This window comes from Salmo salar, chromosome 10 (assembly GCF_965601325.2).
Source record: "Salmo salar chromosome 10, fSalSal1, whole genome shotgun sequence".
NCBI lineage: Eukaryota > Metazoa > Chordata > Actinopteri > Salmoniformes > Salmonidae > Salmo > Salmo salar.
Window position 1 is genome coordinate 77,449,156 of NC_138300.1, and position 20,507 is coordinate 77,469,662.

The following is a 20,507-nucleotide window of genomic DNA, read 5'->3' on the forward strand; positions in this document are numbered from 1 at the left end:
TCCTCTCCTCTCCCTCCCATGGTCCCTCCCCCTCCCTTGCTCCCTCCTTCCCTCTCTTGTGGAGCCAGCGCTCTGTCATAGCTAATGTCTAAGGCATGTAACCACATTCCTTACTCACCAGACAAATATGTGGCTACCTCAGGGGCCTAGCAAGCTGGAGCAGAGAGAGACGGCAACTACTGCTCAATGGGCTTTTAGCAAAATACACTGTGTCTCTGTGTGTTTGTGTTTAATTAAATAGTGTGTGATTTATAATGTGCAGTGTGTGTGCATACAACAAGTAGGAGACATCACTCCCTCTGAAACACATCACTCAATCTGCCTTGGCAACCCACACACTCAATGCCTGTGTGTGTGTGTGTGTGTGTGTGTGTGTGTGTGTGTGTGTGTGTGTGTGTGTGTGTGTGTGTGTGTGTGTGTGTGTGTGTGTGTGTGTGTGTGTGTATATATATATATATACACACTAATGTTCAAATGTTTGGGGTCACCTAAAAATGTCCTTGTTTTTGAAAGAAAAGCACAATTTTTGTCCATTAAAATAACATCAAATTGATCAGACTTAAGACGTCTCACAAGTCCTCAACTGACAGCTTCATTAAATAGTACCTGCAAAATACCAGTCTCAACGTCAACAGTGAAGAGGCGACTCCGGGATGCTGGCTTTCTAGGCAGAGTTCCTCTATCCAGTGTCTGTGTTCTTTTGCCCATCTTTTCTTTTTATTGGCCAGTCTGAGATATGGCTTTTTCTTTGCAACTCTGCCTAGAAGGCCAGCATCCAGGAGTAGTCTTTTCATTGTTGACTTTGAGACTGGTGTTTTGCGGGTACTATTTAATGAAGCTGTCAGTTGAGGACTTGTGAGGTGTCTGTTTCTCAAACTAGACACTAATGTACTTGTCCTCTTGCTCAGTTGTTCACCGGGGCCACCCACTCCTCTTTCTATTCTGGTTAGAGCCAGTTTGCGCTGCTCTGTGAAGGGAGTAGTACACAGCATTGTACCAGATCTTCATTTTCTTGGCAATTTCTCACATGGAATAGCCTTCATTTCTCAGAACAAGCATAGACTGACTAGTTTCAGAAGAAAGTTCTTTGTTTCTGGCCATTCTGAGCCTGTAATCGAACCCAAAAATGCTGATGCTCCAGATACTCAACTAGTCTAAAGAAGGCCAGTTTTATTGCTTCTTTAATCAGGACAACAGTTTTCAGCTATGCTAACATAATTGCAAAAGGGTTTTCTAATGATCAATTAGCCTTTTAAAATGATAAACTTGGATTAGCTAACACAACGTGCCATTGGAACACAGGAGTGATGGTTGCTGATAATGGGCCTCTGTCCGCCTATGTAGATATTCCATAACAAATCTGCCGTTTCCAGCAACAATAGTCATTTACAACATTAACCATTTATACACTGTATTTGTAATCAATTTGATGTTATTTTAATGGACACATTATTATTTTTTCTTTCAAAAACAAGGAAACTTCTAAGTGACCCCACACTTTTGAACGGTACTATGTATGTATGTATATATATATATATATACATACATACATACATACATACATACATACATACATACATACATACATACATACATACATACATATACAGTACCAGTCAAAAGTTTGGACACACCTACTCATCCAAGGGTTTTTCTTAATTTTGGTATTTTCTACTGTCACGTCCTGACCATAGAAAGCTTTTATTTTCTATGGTAGAGTAGGTCAGGGTGTGACAGGTTTTTTTTCTAGTTGTTATTTTCTATGTGGGGTTCTAGTTTAGTTTTTCTATGTTTAGGTGATTGGTGTGATTCCCAATTAGAGGCAGCTGGTAATCGTTGTCTCTAATTGGGGATCATACTTAAGTAGCTTGTTTTTCACTGGGGGGTTATGGGATATTGTTTATGTATAGTTGCATTGTTAGTGACGGTTCGTCTATTCTTTATTTGTTTTGTACTTGCATTAAGTTTCACTTTATAATAAATTATGTGGAACGCTACTCACACTGTGCCTTGGTCAGACCATCATTATTATGACGAACGTGACAGAATATCCCATCCGACCAGGACCAAGCAGCGTGACCAGGTGAAGGAGTCCTGGACTTGGGAGGAGATTCTGGATGGGAAGGGATCCTGGACTTGGGAAGAAATCCTGGCAGGACAGGATCGCCTTCCATGGCGGGAGACGCAAGCGGTGAAGGAAGGACAGCGACGACGGCAGGGTTCGCGGCCACGACCCAAGCCCAAGAAGCAACCTCAAAATATTTTTTTGGGGGGGCACATGGGTTGGTCGGTGAGGCCGAGGGGCGAGTCGGAGAGCGAAGAGGAATATTGGGGTGAGTCAGAGTCTGTTGAGGAGTTATTGGATAAATTGGAGGAGAGTGAACGGAGGGGAGATTTAGAGACTTTTGAGGAATTGTTGGATAAATTGGAGGAGAGTGAAGAGAGAGAGCTGTTGGTTTGGCGTAGTATGCACGGCATTCGCCCTGAGGAGCATGTTAGTCGTCCAATGCCACCTGTGTCAGCTTCCCGTACTCGTCCTGAGAAGTGTGTTAAAGTTCCGGTATCATTGAGGCCGGCTATACACACCAGGTCACCAGTGCGCCTTCACAGCCCAGTACGTCCTGTGTCAGCTCCCCGTGCTCGTCCTGAGAAGTGTGTTAAAGTTCCGGTACAATTGAGGCCAGCTATACGCACCAGGTCTCCAGTGCGCCTTCACAGCCCAGTACGTCCTGTGTCACCTCGTACTCTCCCTGACGTTCGTGTCCCTAGTCCGGTGCGTCCTGTGCGTCCTGTGCCTGCTCCTCGCACTCGCCCTGAAGTGCCTGTTCCCAGTCAGGTATGTCCTGTGCCTCCTCCTCACACTCTCCCTGAGGTGCGTGTTTCTAGTCCAGTGCCACCTGTACCAGTCTCACGCATCAGGCCTCCAGTGCGCTTTCACAGTCCAGGATATCCTTCGCCAGCTCTACGCACTGTGTTGCCAGTGCGCCTTCACAGCCCAGTGTGTCCTGTGCCAGCGCCCCGCACTTGCTAAAGTGAGCATCCAGCCAGGATGGGTTGTGCCAGCTCTACGCTCCAGATCTCCAGTGCGCCTCCACGGTCCAGTATATCCTGCACCGGTTCTACACACCAGGTCTTCAGTGCGCATTCCCAGTCCAGTACGTCCTGTGCCTCCTCCTCGCACTCTTCCTGAAGTGCGTGTCCTCAGTCAGGTACGTCCTGTGCCTGCTCCCCGCACTCGCCCTGAAGTGCGTGTCACCAGTTCGGCACCACCTGTGCCGGCTTCACGCACTAGGCCTCCAGTGCGCCTGCCCAGTCCGGCGACAGCTCCCAGTCCAGAGCTTCCGGCGACGGCTCCCAGTCCGGAACTTCCGACGACGGCTCCCGGTCCGGAGCTTCCGGCGACGGCCCCCGGTCCGGAACCTCCCGAGAGGGCCCGCGGTCCGGCGCCTCCAGCGACGGTCGGCGGTCCGGCGCCTCCAGCGACGGTCGGCGGTCCGGAGCCTCCAGCGACGGTCGGCGGTCCGGAGTCTCCAGTGACGGTCGGCGGTCCGGAGCTTCCACCGATGATGGCGGATTCGCAGGATGAGAGGGTTCTTCGTCCTGCACCAGAGCCGCATCCTATGCTGGCGGATCCACAGTAGGAGAGGGTTCTTCGTCCTGCACCAGAGCCGCCACCGACACTAGACACCCATCCTAACCCTCCCTTTTTGTTTGTTGTTTCAGGTTTTGCGTTCGGAGTCCGCACCTTTAGGGGGGGGGGGGGGGGGGTACTGTCACGTCCTGACCATAGAAAGCTTTTATTTTCTATGGTAGAGTAGGTCAGGTTGTGACAGGGGGATTTCTAGTTGTTATTTTCTATGTGGGGTTCTAGTTTAGTTTTTCTATGTTTAGGTGATTCCCAATTAGAGGCAGCTGGTAATCGTTGTCTCTAATTGGGGATCATATTTAAGTAGCTTGTTTTTCACTGCAGGGTTATGGGATATTGTTTATGTATAGTTGAATTGTTAGTCACGGTTCGTCTATTCTTTATTTGTTTTGTACTTGCATTAAGTTTCACTTTATAATAAATTATGTGGAACGCTACTCACGCTGCGCCTTGGTCCGACCATCATTATTATGACGAACGTCACATCTATATTGTAGAATAATAGTGAAGACATCACAACTATGAAATAACACATCTGGACATTTGAAAGTAAGTATTTATATGTATTTTGAAAGCACAAGTAGTTGAGTATTGGAATGTATTTGGAAATATATTTGGAAAGTATTGGCAAGTATTTTAAAATACTCAAATACACAGTATTAAAACAAATGTAAATACTCCCATGAATTTGAACCAGATCTGTTTGGTATTTGAAATAATGTATTTGGAAAAAGACATTTGCAAATACAATAAAACTTTCAAATACTTCCAATTGACACATTATTTGAAAAAACTCAAATACACAGAAAAGTTTTTAAATAAAAAATAAAATATACATTTATTTGAACCCAGGTCTGGTGTGTTGTACAGCACACCGGTAGGTATTGGAGTGTGTGAGTATGGGGAAAAAACGAGAACATGTTAACATGTTTTGAATTCCAGTATGATTACATCATCTTGTGTAAGTATGTTGCCTGTATGCAAAGACAGAGATAATGGGTGTATGCGTGCACGATGAGTAATTGCTCCACATTTCCTGCTCTGGCTCTTATCTTAAGCGCCTGTGTTTGCAAGCACACACCAGTAATAAGCCACAGTCAGAGCGGTCTCAGAGCTTTACTTTTGCATCACAAACATTACCTTGATCATCAAGTTCAAGTTGATTGAGTTATCATCACCTTAATCATATGATTCAAACCTCTCCTCGGGGACCCCCAGACATCTCAAATGGTTTTTCTAGCTCTTAACTAGCTCGCCTGATTCACCTAATCAAGGGCTTGATAAGGAATTGACAAGTTGAATCCGGTGTGCTACCTCTGGGAAATATCAAATACATGGAACGGCTGTGGGAGGAGAGGAGCGGTTCGAAAACCCCTGATCTAGATGATCAAACTAACGCCATCACCATTCATTGTCTTCATGTAGGATCACAGAACTGTAAATATTCTACATTGTTGCAGTGAAAATGGTTAACTGAATGAGCAACATTGTTCAGTTTCGTTTTTAGCCTGCTAATAGTTGAGGTTAGGATTGGGGCACGGCAGACTGGTCCCAGATCTGCGATTAGAGTCCAGTTGTTCCTCAAGTGGCTGAGCTCACCTCATGCTATAAGGCTGTGAGTGAGTTAGTGAGTGACTACAGTGGTGGAACTAGCAGTAGGTAAACATCTGTAGCCCACGTGGTGAGTGAGAGAGGGAGAGAGAAAAAAGAACTAGGTCAATTGGAAACAGGCCATGCATCTTCTTGGAGACACACCCCTCTCAATTACACGTACAGTTGAAGTCGGAAGTTTACATACACCTTATCCAAATACATTTAAACTCAGTTTTTCCTAATTCCTGACATTTAATCCTGGTAAAAATTCCCTGTCTTAGGTCAGTTAGGATCACCACTTTCTTTTAAGAATGTGAAATGTCAGAATAATAGTAGAGAGAATGATTTATTTCAGCTTTTATTTCTTTCATCACATTCCCAGTGGGTCAGAAGTCTACACACTCAATTAGTATTTGGTAGCATTGCCTTTAAATTGCTTAACTTGGGTCAAATGTTTCGGGTAGCCTTCCACAAGCTTCCACAATAAGTTGGGTGAATTTTGGCCCATTCCTTCTGACAGAGTTGGTGTAACTGAGTCAGGTTTGTAGGCCTCCTTGCTCGTACACACTTTCAGTTCTGCCCACAAATTTTCTGTAGGATTGAGGTCAGGGCTTTGTGATGGCCACTCCAATACCTTGACTTTGTTGTCCTTAAGCTATTTTGACATAACTTTGGAAGTATGCTTGGGGTCATTGTCCATTTGGAAGACCCATTTGCAACCAAGCTTTAACTTCCATACTGATGTCTTGAGATGTTGCTTCAATATATCCACATAATTTTCCTGCCTCATGATGCCATCAATTTTGTGAAGTGCACCAGTCCCTCCTGCAGCAAAGCACCCCCACAACATGATGCTGCCACCCTTGTGCTTCATGGTTAGGATGGTGTTCTTCGGCCTCCAAACATAACGATGGTCATTATGGCCAAACAGTTCTATTTTTGTTTCATCAGACCAGAGGACATTTCTCCAAAAAGTACGATCTTTGTCCTCATGTGCAGTTGCAAACCGTAGTGTTGCTTTTTTATGGCGGTTTTGGAGCAGTGGCTTCTTCCTTGCTTAGCGGCCTTTCAGGTTATGTCGATATAGGACTCGTTTTACTGTGGATATAGATACTTTTGTACCCGTTTCCTCCAGCATCTTCACAAGGTCCTTTGCTGTTGTTCTGCGATTGATTTGCACTTTTCGCACCAAAGTACGTTCATCTATAGGAGACAGAATGCATCAGAATTTGCGTACTATTGTTTGTACAGATGAACGTGGTACCTTCAGGCATTTTGAAATTGCTCCCAAGGATGAACCAGACTTCTGGATGTCTATAATTTTTTTTATGTGGTCTTGGCTGATTTCTTTCGATTTTCCCATCATGTCAAGCAAAGAGGCACTGAGTTTGAAGGTAGGCCTTGAAATACATCCACAGGTACACCTCCAATTGACTCAAATGATGTCAATTAGCCTATCAGAAGCTTCTAAAGCCATGACACCATTTTCTGGAATTTTCCAAGCTGTTTAACTTAGTGTATGTAAACTTCTGACCCACTGGAATTGTGATACAGTGAATTATAAGTGAAATAATCTGTCTGTAAACAATTGTTTGAAAAATTACTTGTGTCACGCACAAAGTAGATGTCCTAACTGACTTGCCAAAACTATAGTTTGTTAACAAGAAATGTGTGGAGTGGTTGAAAAATGAGTTTTAATTACTCCAACCTAAGTGTATGTCAACTTCCGACTTCAACTGTACCTCTCCACCTGTCTGGAAATGATATCAAACTCACTTGGTATCATAGGTGGCACTCCCTAATGGCCATCTAGTGTCACTATTGTCACCAACACCAACTCACCAGCCACCAACTTAGTGTCCATTACATTCCTGTACATTTCTTTGAGCAGCAAACTAAGTGATCCTCAGTAGATTAACATAAATATTTTTTGTCCTCTCTCCCTTTCTCCTCCCCTTACCCTCTCCCCCCTCCTCTGCTCCCCCCAGCAGGGTAACAAGGCCCAGAATAGCAGGTGTTTAATTAGGGGATTGCAGGCAGGGTGCTAAAAACGCCAGGGAATTGCTTTTATTTACTGCACACGTGTGCCTGCCTGGCCATAAATAGGTGTGCTGGTCACTCTGACCCCCCCCACCTCACCAAGCCAGACCAGCTAAGACTGGGAGAGGGCCTGTTACTGGGACAACACCACAACGTTTATACACACAAACATCGAGAGAGAGAGAGCGAGATGGAGATGAGAGAAATAGAAGAGGAGTAAAGGCCATTTGGGAAAATAGAGACCAATAACTTCTAACCCTACAAATAAACGACAGGAGCGGTTTTGAAAGCCTGTTACTTCCACCAATGCGTTGCAAATGTCTTTTGAACCAAAAATAAGTATTTTCAACATCTTTTCCACGTCTTGTGCTCATAGTATTACTGTTTCTTGTTGGTTGAGTGAACATAACCAGGACCGATAAAGAAAAAACTCCTGGAAGTTGTAACACACGGTGTTGTTCCTTTAGTGGATCACAGGAGACTACATAACCCACAACACCCTGCTACAGTGTTTCCACCAATGCAATGCAAAGGTATATTTCCCTCTGTTTGTTATTGGCTGAGTGAGCAGAGAGAGGAGAGCAGAGCTATGACCTGTTCCTCATGCCATGAAGTTTGTTAAGTTGTGTTTAGCACAGCAGGGCTAGGATAGATTGCCGGCTAATGAGCTGCACCACCTGCCTGCCTGTCTCACACCCACAGCCCACACACTTGACAGGGAAGGCAGGGAGGGAGGGGCAATAGAGTACAGTACATTTAGGGCTCGTACAGACAGAGACAGATAAAATGATGCATGAAGGGCACAAATCTCTCTCTCAAAAGATGCAACTTTTAATGCTCCTAAAAGGGTGTTTGAACAGGGTTGAAAGTCTGACAGGATATGCTTTCTATGAGAAAGCACGCAGTGGCAAAACACGATGCGTAACTTACAGCAACAAATTTAACAGTCAAAATACATGAGCTATAGCTGACGTGCAAGTTCTGTGAACGTGAATATAGTGTGCCTGTTTACTATTATGTGTGTGTGAATGTGATCGCATGCAATCTCTCTCTCTCTTCCCCTCTTCTCATCTCCTCTCCTCTCTCTCTCTCTCTCTCTCTCTCTCTCTGTCTGTCCTCTGTCTCTCCACAGGATCATCTGTCAGGATACCAGCGGAAAGAGACATCACCCCCAGGCCAGACTACACAACAGGAGGTGTGTGTGCAGATATCAGGGGAAAGCGCCATCGCCTCAGGGTAGACTACAGAACAGGCGGGGGGGTTTAGGTTAATGAAGGTTAATGAAGTGTGTGTGTGTGTGTGTGTGTGTGTGTTTGCGCAAGTGGGCTTATACAAATGTGTGTGTGTGTGTGTGTGTGTGTGTGTGTGTGTGTGTGTGTGTGTGTGTGTGTGTGTGTGTGTGTGTGTGTGTGTGTGTGTGTGTGTGTGTGTGTGTGTGTGTGTTGATAGGACTGGTTGTCAGGGGATCAGTAATAGGGCTGCTCCATCAGTGACGTAATGCCTACAGGAGAACAGAACACAGCTGCCATGCCTGGGGGGTGAGGTAGTCACTGGGGGAGAGAGAGGGGGAGGAGGGAGAGGGATATATGGGGGGGGGGGGGAGAGATGGTGAGGTACCATGGGGATAAGGGAGAGATAGAGGGGGAGGGTTGGTGAGGTAGTCCTCCATAGAGGGGGTCGGTATACAGGAGGGTAGTAGGACAGTAATCTGTGTGTGTGTGTGTGTGTGTGTGTGTATGTGTGTGTGTGCAATACTAAGACAGTAACCCTGGGGTGTTAAGATGCACTCTGGTGGTTAAGTTGTGTTCTAGGATGCGTCTGCTTGATTGATGCTAGACCCCCTCCCCATCTAATCTACCCCCCCATGAGATAGACCTTGGGAGAAGCAGACTGCACAAATATACAGACGTAAACTCCATCAACCACGGGCAAGGGAGGAAGAATTACACACACACACACACACACACACACACACACACACACAGGGGGTAGGGAAAGCCATCACACACTCTGTTGGGGGCCAGTCAGGACCATACTGCCTTTCATCAGCCAGATGAGCTCCTTCAAAATCCCAGTGTGAGGTGTTCACTGTGTATGTACCGTATGTTTGCATTTTGTGTTTATCCCCATTAGAGTTTGTGGATGGGGGAAGGTTTGTGTGTGTGTGTATGTGTGTCTGTATGCTTACCATATGATAATGGGGGATGGGGGTTGGTTAACAGCCAGATCACCCGTGATACAAGTCAGTGTTCGACGTCCATCCATGTCTGAGGACGTCGGGAGATGATGTGGAAACCTGCCACTAGGGGGCAACAGTGAGCGCCGTTATCTTCAAGTAGGTTTCAGGGATGGCGGATGTGCATAAGCATCTGCCTCTGGTGCCAAAGGTACCATGTTCAAATCCAGCCATAGAAAGTTGTTATTTTAGATTATTTTTTTTATACTTTCCCAAACTTTAACCATTCAGAGTTAATACCTAACCTTAACAGTTCTGAGTTAATGCCTAAACGTAACCCAAATCTCTCGTGCCAAAAATGTGACGTTTGAGAAATAAGGATGAACGTCTAATTTTGACGTGAGACTGTGAGAACTAGTTGTGATTAAATGATTACGTCGTTGTGTGTGTGGCTCAGGTCTGATTTCCCTAGAGGAGACTGTCTATCAGGGTGGGTGTACTCTAGCATAACGGATGGTTTATTCATTATAATGCTCATAGGAAGCTGTAACACACTGGTCACTAGGGGAAAGAAGCAGAGGTTGATCTAATGTAAATATTAATTGCAACTTTTATGATGGCAAATATTTATTCAATGGATTATGGAAATACGGTTGTGGTCCGCATGGAAATAAGACTCTCTCTTTATGCTTTTCTCTTTCCGTCTTTCTCTGACAGTGTTCTTTAAGTTTATGACCTCGCTGAATATGCCAGATGGAAGGATGTCTACACACACACACACACACACACACACACACACACAAATGAGTGTGCTGACATGGTCGGGATAGACTTGGGCTGAAGCCAGGTCAGACTAGTGTTAATTAGCTCCTATCAACGCTGCAGGCAGCTGACAGACAGAGAGGTCCCAGAACAGAACTTACTGTGCTACAGGCCACACAGCCCCTTCTGCTCCTCTAGTTAGTTAGTTAGATAGATAATCTATCATGAAAACCCTGCTCAATAGGCTCGCTCTATCTCCATCTTAGTTTCTATTTCTCGCACTCTCTTGCTTCTCTCTCTCTCCTTATCTGTCCTTATTTTCCTCTCATCTTCTCTCAGTTTTTCTACCTCTTTTTCCTTACACCCCCCCCCCAACCTCTCTCCCTCCACATCATTTCCTGATCAGGAAATTATGTCACAGCACACCCAGTCCCTTTATATAAAGGAACGAACTGACAGAAAAACACTGAATGGCACAAAACAATGAATACATTGAACCTCAAATTGTAGCCAATTTATGTTGGTAGTAATTCCTAAAAGTTGCAAACTAATGTTGCAAAAAACATGCTACTATTTTCCTAGCAAGTTTGGTCTAAAAAAAGGTTTAAGAATATGCATTTGAGTCCTTTCAGAATCCTTCCAACTGACACAATATGCACTAAGATATATTTCTGGATAAAGTAATGTCATAGAAACATCTATATACGGTATAAACATGTATCCTCAGGAGGGCTATGTTTTGGGTGGAGATGAAGACAGTGGCCATCCCTGTGTCCTGGGTTAGGGTGTGCTTTCCTGTCATGGCAGCCCCTATAGAGACAGAACGGCGTTTGGCTCTGGCTGTTCTAAGGCAGTACTCCGGGTCACATCCACCCAGCAGTGAGTGACATTATTAGCAGAGTGCCCTGACAGAGAACAATGGAGCCAGAGGTGACGCAAGGCTCAGAGGAACCAGTCATGCTGTCCCCATAGACATTAATACATCTACATACAGGATCTCTTAGGAGTCGGACCTCTATGGCCCTGACACACACACACACACACACACACACACACACACACAATCTATGGATTTTACATGACTAGGAAAACAGATATGCATCTGTTGCTCACAGAGCCTTAGAAAAAAGATATGGGCGTGAATCAGAAAACCAGTCAGTATCTGGTGTGGCCACCATTTGCCTCATGCAGCGCAACACATCTCCTTCACATAGAGTTGGTCAGGCTGTTTCTTGTATTTATTATGGATCCCCATTAGCTGCTGCCAATGTAGTAGCTACTCTTCCTGGGGTCCAGCAAAATAAAGGCAGTTTGATTGTGGCCTGTGGAATGTTGGCCCAGTCCTCTTGCTGTATATTGGCGGGAACTGGAACAAGCTGTCGTACACGTCGATCCAGAGCATCCCAAACATGCTCAACGGGTGTCTGGTGAGAATGCAGGCCATGGAAAAACGGGGACATTTTCAGCTTCCACGAATTGTGTACAGATCCTTGCAACATGGGGCCGTGCATTATCATGCTGAATAATGAGGTGATGGCGGTGGATGAATGGCTCAATAATGGGCCTCAGGATATCGACACGGTATCTCTGTGCATTCAAATTGCCATAGAGAAAATGCAATTGTGTTCGTTGTCCGTAGCTTATGCCTGCCCATAATATAACCCCACTGCCACCATTGGGCACTCTGTTCACAACATTGACATCAGCAAACTGTGTCACGTCCTGACCATAGTAAGTTGTTATTTTCTATGGTAGAGTAGGTCAGGGCGTGACAGGGGGTGTTTATCCGTTTTTGTATTTCTATGTTTAGTTTCTAGTTTTGTATTTCTAGGTTGGTTTTTGTTTGGTATGACCTCCAATTAGAGGCAACAATTAGAGGTTGACGTTGTCTCTAATTGGAGGTCATATTTAAGTTGATGTTTGTCCCCACTTGTGTTTTTGTGGGTGATTATATTTTGTGAGTGTGTTTGTTCCTCCTGCGTCACGGTTTGTTGTTTTGTCCTTAAGTTTATTTTGATATTGCATTGAGTTTCATGGTCTAATAAAGATGTGGAACGAAACAGACGCTGCATTTTGGTCCGATCATTTAAACAGCCGTGACAAACTGCTAGCCTAGGGCTGGGCGAAATGGCCAAAATATCATATCACAGTATTTTAAAAATGTTTTATGGTATGACAGTATTTTGTTTTTTTAATATTAAAAGTTATTTTGAGTAGTGAATGACCCTAGGCTGTCAATACATACATTGTAAGTGATTTAAATGGGCCTCTCTCCAGTCTGATTGTTTTATACTGTTCAATTCAACTTCAACCAAAAATAATGTTCTACATTCATCAATTTCTGCATTTCCTGCACTCATTTGAGATAATTTCCACATTGCCACATAGGGCTGCACAATATGTGCCAACAATTTAGGCCTTATTTTTAACCAAATGTTGCAATTGCGATTTGACTTGCGATTTAGAGCAAACACTTAGGTGAACTGTTGGAATCGTGGCAATAGAATAAGTATTCTAATTCTATACAATACAGTGTTGTTTGACATGACAACAAATGAAAATTACAGGGAGGAGTTATTGTGACAGGGTCGGAACCAAAGTGTTGATAAGTGTTTCCTAGGGGACCCTATAATCTTTGGCTACATTAAATGTTTTCTCTCAGCTACTTCATATAGCTAACATATTCATGCTTCGTGTATTACTCTTTGATTTAGAAGATACTGTTGCACAAACAACATTATTAGGCTGTTTAGCTAGTTTGCTCTGACTCTGACTTGGCATTAGCGGATAACACGATATAGGCTCAACTTGTTAACACAAGACAAACTAGTCGTTTGCAGATGTAAGAAACCCAAACTAATAGTGTAATTATAGAACGCTAGTAGATTTACATTAAGAAGCGAAGTGAAAACAACATTGTTATCATCAACATTGTTGCATGTGCTGCATTGACCATGCAGACTGAATGCAAGTGTCTCGTGGTCGAGGAAAAACCAATGTGCTCCTTGAGTGACAGGTGGCGGGGCTAGGTCAGTGTGGAAAGCGGCATGGAGAGAGAGCAGAGAGAGATGACTCAAATAGTAAACTCTAAAAATGGACGTTAGACACGGCGTATCACACTTAACAAACCAAACATTCAAATACCGTTATAGAAGTTAAAGTAAAAAGCCAAACTGGTACGTGCATCAATAACGGTATATCGTAAAATATGGTATACCGCCCAGCCCTACGCTCGCCTACGCTCGCCTACACAACGCCATATACGCTGTCTGCCATCTGCCCGGTACAATTGAAACCAGGATTAATCCGTGAAGAGCACACTTCTCCAGCGTGCCAGTGGCCATTGAAGGTGAGCATTTTCCCACTGAAGTCAGTTACGACTGTGAACTGCAGTCAGGTCAAGACCCTGGTGAGGACGACGAGCACGCAGATGAGCTTCCCTGAGATGGTTTCTGATAGTTTGTGCAGAAATTCTCGGTTGTGCAAACCCACAGTTTCATCAGCTGTCTGGGGGGGCTGGCCTCAGACGATGCTGCAGGTGAAGAAGCCAGATGTGGAGGTCCTGGGCAGGCGTGGGTCCACGTGTCTGCATGTGAGACCGGTTGGACGTACTGCCAAATTCTCAAGAATTAAGTTGGAGGCAATTTATGGTAGAGAAAGGAATATTCAGATCTCTGGTAACAGCTCTGGTAGACATTCCTGCAGTGAGCATGTCAATTGCACTCTACATAAAAACTGTGGCATTGTGTTGTGTTAAAAAACTGCATATTTTAGAGTGGCCTTTTATTGTCCCGAGCACAAGGTGCACCTGTGTAATGATCATGCTGTTTAATCAGCTTCTTGATATGCCACACCTGTCAGGTGGATGGATTACATTGGCAAAGTAGAAATAAGCTTTTGTGCTTAAGGAAAATGTCTGCGAAAATGTCTCTTCTAGGCAGAGTTGCAAAGAAAAAGCCATATCTCCGACTGGCCAATAAAAATAAAAGATTAAGATGGGCAAAAGAACACAGACACTGGACAGAGGAACTCTGCCTAGAAGGCCAGCATCCCGAAGTCGCCTCTTCACTGTTGACGTTGAGACTGGTGTTTTGCGGGTACTATTTAATAAAGCTGCCAGTTGAGGACTTGTTTTTTAAATTTTATTTCACCTTTATTTAACCAGGTAGGCTAGTTGAGAACAAGTTCTCACTTACAACTGCGACCTGGCCAAGATAAAGCAAAGCAGTGCAACACAAACAACACAGAGTTACACATGGAATAAACAAACATACAGTCAATGATACAATAGAAAAAGTCTATATACAGTGTGTGCAAATGAGGTAGGATAAGGGAGGTAAGGCAATAAAATAGGCCATAGTGGCAAAATAATTACAATATAGCAATTAAACACTGGAGTGATATATGTGCAGAAGATGAGTGTGCAAGTAGAGATACTGGGGTGCAAAGGAGCAAAATAAATACAATAAATAACAGTATGGGGATGAGGTAGTTGAATAGGCTATTTACAGATGGGTTATGTACAAGTGCAGTGATCTGTGAGCTGCTCTGACAGCTGGTGCTTAAAGTTAGTAAGGGAGATATGAGTCTCCTGCTTCAGTGATTTTTGCAGTTCGTTCCAGTCACTGGCAGCAGAGAACTGGAAGGAAAGGCGGCCAAAGGAGGAATTGGCTTTGGGGATGACCAGTGAGATATACCTGCTGGAGCGCGTGCTACGGGTGGGTGCTGCTATGGTGACCAGTGAGCTGAGATAAGGCGTGGCTTTACCTAGCAAAGACTTACAGATGACCTGGAGCCAGTGGGTTTGGCAACGAAAATGAAGCGAGGGCCAGCCAACGAGAGCATACAGGGTGCAGTGGTGGGTAGTATATGGGACTTTGGTAACAAAACGGATGGCACTGTGATAGACGGCATCCAATTTGCTGAGTAGAGTGTTGGAGGCTATTTTGTAAATGACATCGCCGAAGTCAAGGATCGGTAGCATAGTCAGTTTTACGAGGGTATGTTTGGCAGCATGAGTGAAGGATGCTTTGTTGCCGATTCTAGATTTAATTTTGGATTGGAGATGCTTAATGTGAGTCTGGAAGGAGAGTTTACAGTCTAACCAGACACCTAGGTATTTGTAGTTGTCCACATATTCTGAGTGAGAACCGTCCAGAGTAGTGATGATGGACAGGCGGGCAGGTGTGGGCAGCGATCGGTTGAAGATCATGCATTTAGTTTAACTTGCATTTAAGAGCAGTTGGAGGACACGGAAGGAGAGTTATATGGCATTGAAGCTCCTCTGGAGGTTGGTTAACACAGTGTCCAAAGAAGGGCCAGAAGTATACAGAATGGTGTCGTCTGCGTAGAGGTGGATCAGAGAATCACCAGCAGCAAGAGCGACATCATTGATGTATACAGAGAAAAGAGTCGGCCTGAGGATTGAACCCTGTGGCACCCCCATAGAGACTTGTGAGGCGTCTGTTTCTCAAACTAGACACTAATGTACTTGTCCTCTTGCTCAGTTGTGCACCGGGACCTCCCACTCCTTTTTCTATTCTGGTTAGAGCCAGTTTGCGCTGTTCTGTGAAGGGAGTAGTACACAGCATTGTACCAGATCTTCAGTTTCTTGGCAATTTCTTGCATGGAATAGCCTTACATTTCTCAGAACAAGAATATACTGATGAGTTTCAGAAGAAAGTTCTTTATTTCTGGCCATTCTGAGCCTGTAATCGAACCCACAAATGCTGATGCTCCAGATACTCAACTAGTCTAAAGAAGGCCAGTTTTATTGCTTCTTTAATCAGGACAACAGTTTTCAGCTGTGCTAACATAATTGCAAAATTATTTTCTAATGATCAATTAGCCTTTTAAAATGATAAACTTGGATGAGCTAACACAACGTGCCATTGGAACACAGGAGTGATGGTTGCTGATAATGGGCCTCTGTACGCCTATGTAGATATTCCATTAAATAAATCAGCCGTTTCCAGCTACAATAGTCATTTACAACATTAACAATTTCGACACTCTATTTCTGATCAATTTGATGTTATTTTAATGGACAAAATTTTTTGCTTTTCTTTCAAAAACAAGGACATTTCTAAGTGACACCAAACTTTTGAATGGTTAGTGTATGTATGTATATATATATATATATATATATGTGTATACTCATACACACACACACACACACACACACACACACACACACACACACACACACACAATATATGTAAAATGTATATCACAATATATGCTAAATGCATTGGAAAATGGATTTAATGTGTTTCAAAATACTATCTGAAATACATTATGTGTTTTGGAATTTATTTTAACATGTATTTATCAATATATTTGGTTAATATATTTTCAAATGTATTTGTAAATATCTAGTGAAATGCAGTATATTACATTTGATTGCATTTATAAGAAATATCTGATTACATGACAATGTACAACCTGGTCTCAGCATATGGGAAAAAGTGTCATGCCAATTCATTTGTTATGTTGTACTCTGCTTATAAAGATTAAGCTTGTACACTGCCAGTTCAGTAGTGTTAATGAGACTGACATACAGTACCAGTCAAAAGTTTGGACACACCTACTCATTCAAGGGTTTTTCTATATTTGTATGATTTAAAAAAAAAAACTATTTTCTACATTGTAGAATAATAGTGAAGACATCAAAACTATGAAATAACACATATGGAATTCTATAGTAACCAAAAAAGTGTTAAACAAATAAAAATATATTTCATATTTGAGATTCTTGAAAGTACCACCCTTTGCCTTGATGACAGCTTTGCACACTCTTGGCATTCTCTCAACCAGCTTCATGAGGAATGCTTTTCCAACAGTTTTGAAGGAGTTCCCACATATGCTGAGCACTGCTTTTCCTTCACTCCGCGGTCCAACTCATCCCAAACTATCTCAATTGGGTTGTGGTCTGGTGATTGTGGAGGCCAGGTCATCTGATTCAGCACTCCATCACTCTCCTTTTTGGTCAAATAGCCCTTACACAGCCTGGAGGTGTGTTTTGGGTCATTGTCCTGTTGAAAAACAAATGATAGTGGGACTAGGCGCAAACCAGATGGGATGGCGTATCGCTGCAGACTGCTGTGGTAGCCATGCTGCTTAAGTGTTCCTTCAATTCTAAATAAATCACTGACAGTGTCACCAGTAAAGCAACCCACACCATCACACCTCCTCCTCCATGCTTCACGGTGGGAACCACACATGCGGAGATCATCCGTTCACCTACTCTGCGTCTCACAAAGCCAAGTCGGAAGGGACCAAAAATCTCAAATTTGGACTCATCAGACCAAGGACAGATTTCCACCGGTCTAATGTCCATTGCTCATGTTTTTTGGCCCAAGCAAGTCTCTTCTTATTATTGGTATCTTTTAGTTCTGATTTCTTTGCAGCAATTCGACCATGAAGGCCTGATTCACACAGTCTCCTCTGAACAGTTGATGTTGAGATGTGTCTGTCACTTGAACTCTGTGAAGCATTTATTTGGGTTGCAATCTGAGGTGCAGTTAACTCTAATGAATTTATCCTCTGCAGCAGAGGTAACTTTGGGTCTTCCTTTCTTGTGGCGGTCCTCATGAGAGCCAGTTCCATCATAGTGCTTGACAGTTTTTGCGACTGCACTTTAAGAAACTTTCAAAGTTCTTGAAATTTTCCAGATTGACTGACCTTCATGTCTTAAAGTAATGATGGACTGTCATTTATCTTTGCTTATTTGAGCTGTTCTTGCCATAATATGGACTTGGTCTTTTACCAAATAGGGCTATCTTCTGTATACCACCCCTACCATGTCACAACACAACTGATTGGCTCACACGCATTAGGAAGGAAATAAATTCCACAAATTAACAAGGCACCCCTGTTAATTTAAATGCATTCCAGGTAACTGCCTCATGAAGCTGGTTGAGAGAATACCAAGAGTGTGAAAAGCTGTCATCAAGGCAAAGGGTGACTACTTTGACACCTTTTTGGTTACTACATGATTCCATATGTGTTATTTCGTAGTTTTCTATGTCTTCACTATTTATTCTACAATGTAGAAAATAGTTTAAAAAAAATACAAACTTTTGACTGGTACTGGTAGTACAAGTAATACTAAAGAGCTCCATTGTTATCAGTCACCATTTCATTAGAATATGATTTTAGCTGAAGAGGCACTTACTATAGTAATATTACGTGAAATAAAAAGTTATTAAAAAAAAAAGTTTCATGAAATGATATCACCGCCAAAGTTTTGGGCTTGGTGGCCAAACAAATCATCTCCATTGATCAATACGTAAAGAGTGTGTATACTTGTCACGGGTGTCGTACGGTAGAGACCAAGACGCAGCGGGAAAATGTACACTCATCTTTTTTTATTGGTGAAGAAGGAAAACACATAAAACGTATACAAAACAAAACGAACTTGACAGTCTTGTCAGGCAAACAGCTAAACAAGAACAATCTCCCACAAAATCCCATGAAAAACAAACTCCTAATTATAGGACCCTCAATCAGAGGCAACAATAACTAGCTGCCAACCCCAATTAACTAAACATAGAACTACAAAAGACTAGATAGAACATAGAAATATACTAACATAGAACAATGACTAACAAACCCCGGACTAATAAATCAAATACCCCTCTACCTAAACACATACACAAAACACACCCTGAACCACATAAAACAAACACCCCCTGCCACGTCCTGACCAAACTACAATAACAAATAACCCCTATACTGGTCAGGACGTGACAATACTGTATATGTGTGTGTGTGTATATTATATATATGTGTGTGTGTGTGTGTGTGTGTGTGTGTGTGTGTGTATATATATATATGTATGTGTGTGTATATATATATATATGTGTGTGTGTATATATATATATATATGTGTGTGTATATATATATATGTTGTGTATATATATATATGTGTGTGTGTTATATATATATATATATATATGAATGAGAGAGAGAGAGAGAGAGAGAGAGAGAGAGAGAGAGAGAAGAGAGAGAGAGAGAGAGAGAGAGAGAGAGAGAGAGAGAGAGAGAGAGAGAGAGAGAGAGAGAGAGAGAGAGGAGGGATATGAGGAATGATGACGAACTGCAGCATTCCTCACCAGGGGCCTTGGGCTTGACAGGAACTCCAGATTTAGCCTGCTGTTTCCGCGGTGACGGAAAATCTCCCGCCTTTATCAAGAAACCGAAGTCCAGGAGGGTCAACGGGAGTGTGTGTATTTAACATGTATTTACAATACCAGTTCCTCGGTGTGTGTGTGTGTGTGTGTGTGTGTGTGTGTGTGTGTGTGTGTGTGTTGGCTATATACTTACCGTACTCTATGAATGAACGAGTGGGTTACAATCCTTTCTAAATGCCCCACATCTTTTTGGCCAAGACACTCATCTCCGTATGTTGTAAATCCATATGCTCTCTCGTCTCTCGTACAGTATGCTGCAACTCTGACTCACTCTGGCATGCACCAGTTCTGGGAAGACGAGCCTGAAATCATCCCCATCATGGGTGAAGTGTGTTCCAGATGGGACCAAAACGATCCGCTGGCTACTTGCATAAACACCATGGCAACCACCCAGGTAAGCAAGGAAGGGGTTTTGGTGGCATGCCAGAGATAAAGTGGATCAAAGTCAGGCACGAGGGTAAACAGGAATCCACCATTGTTCTACGGAATGACGCAGTCGCGACTAAAGTGGTAGAGAATGAATGGAATCTAATGGACCCGGGCCAGGCCAAAGTAGAACTAGGCTAGATGTTCGTCCAGCCTCATTCGGCTGCTGTTATTTTCCACTGAAGATGCACGCCAACCCTGACGTGAATATCGCCTGGCCTAGACCACTGTCCATGTTTTAGAGTGTATAGCAGTCTGTTTAACAGTGGCATGTCTAAGTCACATTGTCACATGGCTGTTAAAGCAAAGCACGAAGAAACAGACTGTGAGCGGGAAGGCGGGTGCCCATAAGGGTTTACGTGTCCAAGTGTGTGACCGCCATGTTTGTTCATGTGTATGCATCTAATGTAAAGCATGCGTGCCTACTGCCTGTTTCTCTAAGTGAATGTTTCTGCGTGTGTCTCCCTGTGTGTGGGCCCTTTAAGCCAGTGGGGGAGTGAGGAAGAGGGGGAAGAGGGAGAGCAGGAACACAGCTAGATCACGTCACGTTGGAAACATTTGGCAGCAGCAGACACACACACACACACACACACGCTGGCCAGCATGTTTTCATGCTGCAGTTTTGAGGGGGAAAAGGGAAGATGACATCAAGCTCATCATGTGAGGCCAG

General features: G+C 43.4%; 1 protein-coding gene across 2 annotated transcripts in view; it reads right to left on the reverse strand.

Annotated features, from left to right (window-relative positions):
- The window catches only part of LOC106561046 (dual specificity protein phosphatase 8), a 65,636-nt gene that overhangs the window by 12,624 nt on the left and 32,505 nt on the right, over positions 1-20,507 (reverse strand). The gene's annotated exons all lie outside the window — the stretch shown is intronic.